At 59.0% G+C, this 8,210-nt stretch overlaps 2 non-coding genes and 1 pseudogene across 2 annotated transcripts in view; all 3 read left to right on the forward strand.

Moving 5' to 3' along the window:
- Positions 1–2,674: 2,674 nt before the first annotated feature.
- LOC145276206 (small subunit ribosomal RNA) lies at positions 2,675–5,047 on the forward strand (annotated as a pseudogene).
- Positions 5,048–5,442: 395 nt separating this feature from the next.
- LOC145276205 (5.8S ribosomal RNA) lies at positions 5,443–5,600 on the forward strand. The gene has a single exon (XR_013867899.1). It is a non-coding gene; the product is annotated as a 5.8S ribosomal RNA (ribosomal RNA).
- A 596-nt stretch (positions 5,601–6,196) lies between these two features.
- LOC145276202 (large subunit ribosomal RNA) overlaps positions 6,197–8,210 on the forward strand; it is a 5,721-nt gene continuing 3,707 nt past the window's right edge. Inside the window, exon 1 of the ribosomal RNA XR_013867897.1 lies at positions 6,197–8,210. This exon is cut by the window's right edge and continues 3,707 nt beyond it. This is a non-coding gene — a ribosomal RNA (large subunit ribosomal RNA).

Genomic DNA, 8,210 nt, shown 5'->3' on the forward strand with positions numbered 1-8,210 from the left:
TACGAGAAGGCACTTTGCGACGCCTACCGACATCCCCATGTGGCAGTAGGCGTAAAACTGGAAAATCGCCGACCAGAAATGTCGCTTCGTATAATCGACGTTTTTTTTGACCACCATTTTCAGGTGTCGGAGGTGGGTCTGGACAAATACCAACACCATTTCTGGGGTTTTCCAGTTTGAAAGTTTTATAAAAACATGTTCGGTAGGAAGCACACTTTGGTGTGTCGGTTCGTCGGAGCAGCGACTCTTTGCCTCGTGGTGGTCCGGAACGTCTCTACGGGCTTGTCGCAAAGGCGTCAGAAAGTGGCATCTCCGCCGCCTAGGGCTGTCACCGTTATCGCTGTCGCCCCCGCGCTCCAACTTGTTTTGATCCGCCGCCTTCGTTCCTGCCAACCGTGCGCCCGCTCATCGTCGTTAGGTTATAATACGTGGTACGTGTGTGTGCTTTCTCCGTGGACCTAGGGCTGCTCGACGTGTCGAACGATATGTTGGAACAACTAACGGCTCCTTTTCCTGGTTCCATAGTCGTCGTGGTACCCGCGTCGTCAGCCATATCTATGTCCACCATGTTTAGCCGATACGTTTGCTGCAGCTTCTGCTTCCGCCTCAGCGTTCGCCGCTCTCAGCCGCCGCTGTTGTTGCTGCCGTTCTGCCATTCAACCACTACCTGCGAATCTTTCGATGATCGGCCGAACGACCCATCGCTGTGCGACCGATAAATCCTCCGGATTAGGGAGAAACGCCGCCGCTCTCTGCCGCCGTCGAACGGAAAAACGTACATTGTAACGAACGAACGAACGAACGAACGAAATTAACGAACGAGCGAACAAACAAACAAAAATAGCCGCGGGGGATGCACTATGTAGATCCTGATCCCCTTGTAACCATACGTACGTTGTTCGATGCTCTCCCGTCCTGGAAGTCGCCGCAGCAAACAGGAGGATGAGCAGCAGCAGGCGCCGCCGCCGTAACCGCCGCCTGCCTGCCGCCTCCTACTCCTGTCAGCGTCCGATCTCACAGCCGTGTGAACGTTCGCTGACACCCGATTTCTTTCCGTCTGGCAAAACCTTGGACGTCCCGCTCGCGGTACACGTGCTGCAGCGACTTCTCGTCCGACAACGCATAAGCGTCGACGTCTGCCGCCGCATCTTCTGATACGTGGACGGTGATAGCGCTAGTCCCTTCTTGCGCCACCTCCACCTTTGTTAGCGCCAAAGAAGATCGATCGAGCAGTCGTGGTCGCAGTCGATTAACCCGTTTTCACCGTCCGCAGTTCCCAAGCCGCCGATCAAGTCGTTGCCTCTTCTTGTTCGTTCTTCCCATACCGTCGATTTGCACGGCTGCCGGATGAGCCAGCCTCTGTCCGGCGAAGCGCTCACGTCAGTGATCGATACTTGCACCGACAGTCCTCCCGCTCGCGACTCGGTGCTCGAATCGGACTCGTTCGTTTTTATCTCGATGCGATTGTGAAAAGGGGGACCGGTCGTCAATGTCGTGTGTGTCGACGATGTTGTTCGCCCGGTCCGCCGCGTTGTTGTCGTTTTTTTTTTTTTTTTTTTTTCCCCTAACGTTCGCCGTCGCACGGACGAAAGGGTGAGAAAAAAAAAAAGCTCGAAAAAGCCGCCCAAAAAAATCGGACCGAGGAGCCGCTTGCGAGAACGCGCCATGTGCACGTTGTCTCTCCTCGGTTTTCCGAGCACGAACACGACGCCGGTCGGTCGGTCGGTCGACGAAGGCGACGACGAAGGTGACGGGAAAATTTACGCCGCCGCTGCCCTGGTCCAGCTCCTCCCCGATGACGGCTGTGATGTTGACGTTGACGTTGGCGACGACGACGACGACGACGGAGACGACGACGACGACGAGACGGCATCGATGGCGACCACGATGACGACGACCTCGACGAGTTCAGTCTGCACCTTGACCTCCGATGTCCGTGTGCACTGCCGTCGTGCTGTTTGTCGTTTGTCGTATGTATCGCTGTCAAGGGTGCCGTTGTCGTTGTTGTTGTCGACGTTGTTGCTTGCTCTCTCGTCTCGGTCGGTTGGTACGTTGATGACGACGACGACGACGAAGACGACGACGACGACGACGAGACGGCATCGATGGCGACCACGATGACGACGACCTCGACGATTCCAGTCTGCACCTTGACCTCCGATGTCCGTGTGCACTGCCGTCGTGCTGTTTGTCGTTTGTCGTATGTATCGCTGTCAAGGGTGCCGTTGTCGATGTTGTTGTTGTCGACGCTGTCGTCTGTTCTCTCTTCTCGGCCGGCTGTGACGTGGACGTTGACGACGACGACGACGAGACGGAATCGATGGCGACCACGATGACGACGACCTCGGCGAGTTCAGTCTGCACCTTGACCCTCGATGTCCGTGTGCACTGCCGTCGTGCTGCTTGTCGTTTGTCGTATGTATCGCTGTCAAGGGTGCCGTTGTCGTTGTTGTTGTCGACGTTGGTCGCTTTCGTTCTTTGAGTCTCGGTCTCGGTCCAAGTCAGGGGAGAAACAAAAAAGAGGCCATCAGCGCGGGCAGCGCGCTTCTACTGACGGCGAACCTCCTCGAAAAACAAATAAACACGTGCCCGTCGTTGTAGTTGTCTGTCTTATGTCGGTCGGTCGGTCGGTCGGTCTGTCGTTCTGTCGAAACAAAGTCCCAAATTCCAACGATACCTGGTTGATCCTGCCAGTAGTCATATGCTTGTCTCAAAGCTTAAGCCATGCAAGTGTAAGTTCACGCCACGCATTAGAACGGGCGAAACCGCGAATGGCTCAGGAACCGGACCTAATCCTCGGGACCGTATTCCTCCTCGGAGGCGATGGATAACTGTGGCAATTCTAGAGCTAATACATGTGACACAGGCCGCGATCGGTCGGCGCGCCGTCGTCGCCACGCCTCGCGCGCTGGCACCCGCGTCGGCCGTTCCGGGTCGCGGCGCTACATATTAGACTGAGACCGATGCGCGTCATTCCGTCCTCCCGTCGTCGGCGTTCCCGCTCGCGGGTCCGTTCGGTGGCGGGGCTCATAGGGCGGCGCGCTCCGCTTTGGTGACTCTGGATAACTCACTGGTCGATCGCACGAGCTTTCACGCCCGGCGACGGGTCTCTCGAGGGTCCGCCCTATCAACTGTCGACGGTCGGTTAAGTGCCTACCGTGGTTACTACGGGTAACGGGGAATCGGGGTTCGATTCCGGAGAGGGAGCATGCGAAACGGCTACCACATCCAAGGAAGGCAGCAGGCGCGCAAATTACCCACTCCCGGCACGGGGAGGTAGTGACGAAAAATAACGACGCGGGACTCTGTCGAGGCCCCGCGATCGGAATGAGTACACTTCAAATCCGTTAACGAGGACCAACCGGAGGGCAAGTCTGGTGCCAGCAGCCGCGGTAATTCCAGCTCCGGTAGCGTATATTAAAGTTGTTGCGGTTAAAAAGCTCGTAGTCCGAACTCGGGTTCGTGGTCGCGCAAGCGGCCCCGGGGCGGCGGCGCCATCGTCCGTCGTTGACTTTGGTCGTCCGTTCGCATTCCCGGCCCTTTCCGCCGGTGTCAACCGCTAGCATACCCGCCACGCGGTCCTGCCGGCGAGGTGGACGAGGAGGTCGTGATCGGGATCCGGGAAAAAAAAAAACAAGTGGTCGTCGGTTCGGTTCCGGGAGTAGTCTAACGGGGGGGTGCTACGTGTGTGTGTTTGGGTGTGTTCATTCGCATCCCCGCACTCTGACCCCCGCGCTTCTCTCCCTCTCCCTTTCCGCGCGTTCCTCTTTTTTTTTGAACCCCCCGGTCCGCTCCGAGTCCCTGCTTCGTGTCTTGTCTGCGCGCGTGTTGCGGTCGGCGGTTTCTCTCTCCAAGGGTGCTCTTAACCGAGTGTCCGCGGCGGCCGGTACGTTCACTTTGAAAAAATTAGAGTGCTCAGAGCGGGCTGTTCAAGCTTGCATACGATAAGCATGGAATGATGGAAGAGGGCCTCGTCTACGTCTGTCGGTCTCCGTCTACGGCGAGGCAATGATCGAAGGGAGCGGTCGGGGCCACTCGTATTGCGACGTTAGAGGTGAAATTCTTGGATCGTCGCAAGACGAACTGCAGCGATGGCGTGTGGCAAGCACGTTTTCCTCGATCAAGAGCGAAAGTCGGAGGTTCGAAGACGATCAGATACCGTCGTAGTTCCGACCGTAAACGATGCCGACCGGCGATCCGCCGGCGTTCGCTTCCATGACCCGGCGGGTAGCCTGCGGGAAACCAGAGTTCGGTTCCGGGGGGAGTATGGTTGCAAAGCTGAAACTTAAAGGAATTGACGGAAGGGCACCACCAGGAGTGGAGCCTGCGGCTTAATTTGACTCAACACGGGAAAACTCACCCGGTCCGGACACCGGTAGGATTGACAGATCGATAGCTCTTTCTCGATTCGGTGGGTGGTGGTGCATGGCCGTTCTTAGTTGGTGGAGCGATCCGTCTGGTTGATTCCGATAACGAACGAGACTCCGGCCTGCTAACTAGTGCGCCGATGTCAGTGATTTTTACGGCGGGCTCGGCGTCCTCCGTGGCGCTCGGGTCCGGGTCGGTTTTCTCACGCACTTCTTAGAGGGACGGGTGGCAGAAAGCCACACGAGGCGGAGCGATAACAGGTCTGTGATGCCCTTAGATGTCCGGGGCCGCACGCGCGCTACACTGGAGGTATCAGCGGGGACTTCGCCCCGGCCCGAGAGGGTTGGGAAACCTCTGAACCACCTCCCGTGATAGGGATCGGGGCCTGTAACCAACCCCGTGAACGAGGAATTCCCGGTAGGCGCGGGTCAACAGCCCGCGTCGATCACGTCCCTGCCCTTTGTACACACCGCCCGTCGCTACTACCGATCGAACGGTCCGGTGAGGTCCTCGGATCTGGCCGACGACGCCGCCGGGCAGTGCGCGACGTGTCCGTCACGACACTCGTGCATCTACGCCTCGGCGTTCGATGCCTGGAGAAGACGACCGAACCCGATCGTTTAGAGGAAGTAAAAGTCGTAACAAGGTTTCCGTAGGTGAACCTGCGGAAGGATCATTACCGTTTTCCCGTTCGAGACTGGTTTGTTGTTTTCCGGCCTACCTCCTCTGTCTGTCGGCGTCAACGCCTCGAATGCGCGCAAACAAACCTATAAAAGGCGGAGCGAGAGATAGATTTGTGGTGACGCGGAGGTTTTTAAAGCCCCAGCTCTTCTTGCTTGCTTCCGCGTCTTACCACCTGTTTGTTTTTTCGCCCACCGCAAGTGATGGCCGCTTCTTCTTTGCCTTGTCGCCGCTTTATCGTTTTTTGTTTTTTTTGCAGCCGCTGTGCCACCGCCGCTAGCTAAAAACAAACTACTCGCGACATTGCAATGCCGTCACGCCTCCTCGCACAGACCTCCTCGCACACTACTAAATCTATATAAACAAAAACTAATATAAAAAACCCAAGTGCTGAACCCTGGACGGGGGATCACTCGGCTCGTCCGTCGATGAAGAGCGCGGCCAGCCGCGAGAACTGATGCGAATTGCAGGACTCAGTGAACATCGACACCTCGAACGCACATTGCGGCCCCGAGATCCCTTGTCTCGGGGCCACGTCCGGTCGAGAGGCGGAACGTTACATGTCTTTCTCCGTTAACGAAACGACATCTTGCCGTCCCCGTGCCCGCCCGGTCCTCGGCACGGTGGTAACCGGGACGTCGCAGGAGCGAGTGACGAGGGGGAAGAAAAATAAAAAAAGAATTGACTCCTTTCAATGTCTTTTTTTTTTTTAAAACCCTCTCCGGCCTCCTCCTTCGTCTCCCGCTGGCAGACCGCGGAGTCTTTTCCCTTTTCGACCGCGTGAAGAAACACTGTGGAGGAGGAGCAGGAGGAGTCTGTCCGAAAGCAGCCGAAGGGAGAACAAAACAAAAAAAAAAAGCACCGACCTAACCGACTGCCGACGTAAGCGCCGCCTGCTCGTCTCGCTCTCTGCCTCATGAAGGTGTCTCTCAGCGACGCCTCGAGCAGCGCGACGAGCACGGCCGTCGCACCGTAAAAAGGTGGCCGCGTCGTAGGCAACGTCGGATGGGGAGGACCCACGCTTTTTTTTTAATTGTTGGCTTCTTCATTTTCGGTCGGACGGGCGCTATATCGGCCAGCCGTCGTCACACGGAGGGTACCGATCGAGATTCCTCTCCTCCAAACACCACACTCTACTAAAAACCGCCGCCCTCGGCTCGGACGAGACGACCCGCTGAACTTAAGCATATCGCTAAGCGGAGGAAAAGAAACCAACCGGGATTCCCTTAGTAACGGCGAGTGAACCGGGAGAAGCCCAACGCCGAATCCCGTCGCAAGTTAAAGGCTTCGGGACGTGTGGCGCATGGGTCGAAGGCAGCCGTTCGTTTTCGTCTCGCATAGTTCGGAGTTCCCTCGATCGGGGCCGCCCGCGGCGGGTGCCAGGCCCATTCGGTGCGGACGGCGAGCGACGGCCTTCGATCCGAGAGTCGGGTTGCTTGGGAACGCAGCCCAAATCGGGTGGTAAGCTCCATCCAAGGCTAAATACCGGGACGAGTCCGATAGTCGACAAGTACCGTGAGGGAAAGTTGAAAAGAACTTTGGAGAGAGAGTTCAAGAGAACGTGAAACCGCCCAGGGGTAAACGGGTGGGACCGCTCACCGCGATCGCGGGGGGACTCAGTCCGGTGCTGCCTAGGCTCGAGCCCAAACTCGATGTGTGTTCTTGAAAGAGAGGCCGTCGCGGCACAGGTCGTCGTTCGTCGTGTCCGCGGGGAACTCGTTCTCCGCGGGCCAGCTTTTGTGCCCGCGTCGCCGACGAAGGAGACGGGCCGCGTGGATAGCGGGAAGGGAAACGTGGTGACGACCGCGGCGTCGGTAGGTGGCTGCGTCGGTTGGCTGCGACGGAGGGGACTCGTCCTCTCGATCGCTGCTGCCGCCGGGCCCTAACCCGCCGCATCCGTCGCCGCCGCTTCTTCTTTCCTCCTGCTCCCTCCGCGCGCGACTCCGCTGCACCCGTCCCCTTCTCATCGCTCGGCGTAATCATGGCGCGGGCGCTTCGGCGCGACCTCCGCGCGGCCGGCACCGGACGCACTTCCCCTCCGGTCCGTCGTCGCGACCCGTTCCCGGCGTGCAGGTCGAACACGCGGGTTTTTTTCCGTAGGCGGCAGGCGTTTCATCACCCTGAAAACCCCCGTCTTCCCACCTTGTGAAGTCGGGGGCCACCGGCCGTCGGGCCCGCGAACGTAACTGCCCCTTTCTGCCGGGAACGGAGGAAATCTGACACGATCCGTTACACGTGGCGAGCCGGTCCGTTTTGATCCCGCCGGAAGTCGCGTGCGGGCGACGCACTCTGTGTGTCGCTCCTTAGGCGCCCCACCGTCTCGGGCGCGTGCGCGATGAGAGGCGGGATAGGACTGGCGCGGCCTCGCCGTCACGCACCTCGCCGACGTTTCGGGTTCTTGTCGGGGGCAACCCCGCCCGCGCCCGTTTCCGTTTCCGGAGAGGTCGCTCGGCGACGCTTTTTTACTCGAGCCGCCCGCCACCCCGGGTCAGCGACGTGCATCGGCAACCCACCCGACCCGTCTTGAAACACGGACCGAGGAGTCCTGGCCGTTCGCGAGTCGTAGGGGCCACCTCTGACTAACCCCGAAGGCGAAGCGAAAGCGAGAGAGCGTGTAGGAGGGCGTCGATCGGGAGAGGTGTCGTGGCAAAGTCGTCCGGGGGTCGTCGGGGGGTGTCGTCGGTCTCGTGCCGTCGTCTTCTCCTCGCCTCACCCGCCTCCGAGCCGTGCCCGATCCCGCCGGCGCGGCGTTTTCGGCCTTCCGCCGTCGCTGCTGCGGTGCCCGCAACTTTTCCTTTTTTCTCTCTTCCCGAGAGAGATAGGAGAGGGAAGGCTCGTGGCTGACGTGCGGTTGTTTTTCCCTCCTCCCCGAGAGGGGACCGGCGCATCTTCCAAAAAGGGGAATTGCCGGGCGCCAGCTTCCATATCCTCCTTCCGCCCATCGGTGAGATCCCGCGGCTTGAACTAGTCCTATTTTGTCGTCGAGTTTAGGCGCTGCGCGCGGGCGCATCACCCCCGGGTCGGTTTCCCCTTTTTCCGAGTACGACTCGGCCGACTCTGGCGTAGCGAGCGACCAGGGACCCGAAAGATGGCGATCCACGCCCGGTCGGGATGAAGCCAGAGGAAACTCTGGTGGAAGTCCGAAGCGCCTCTGACGTGCA

This window comes from Euprymna scolopes, unplaced genomic scaffold (genome assembly GCF_053919585.1).
Source record: "Euprymna scolopes isolate OS-2025 unplaced genomic scaffold, ASM5391958v1 sca760, whole genome shotgun sequence".
Taxonomy (NCBI): domain Eukaryota; kingdom Metazoa; phylum Mollusca; class Cephalopoda; order Sepiida; family Sepiolidae; genus Euprymna; species Euprymna scolopes.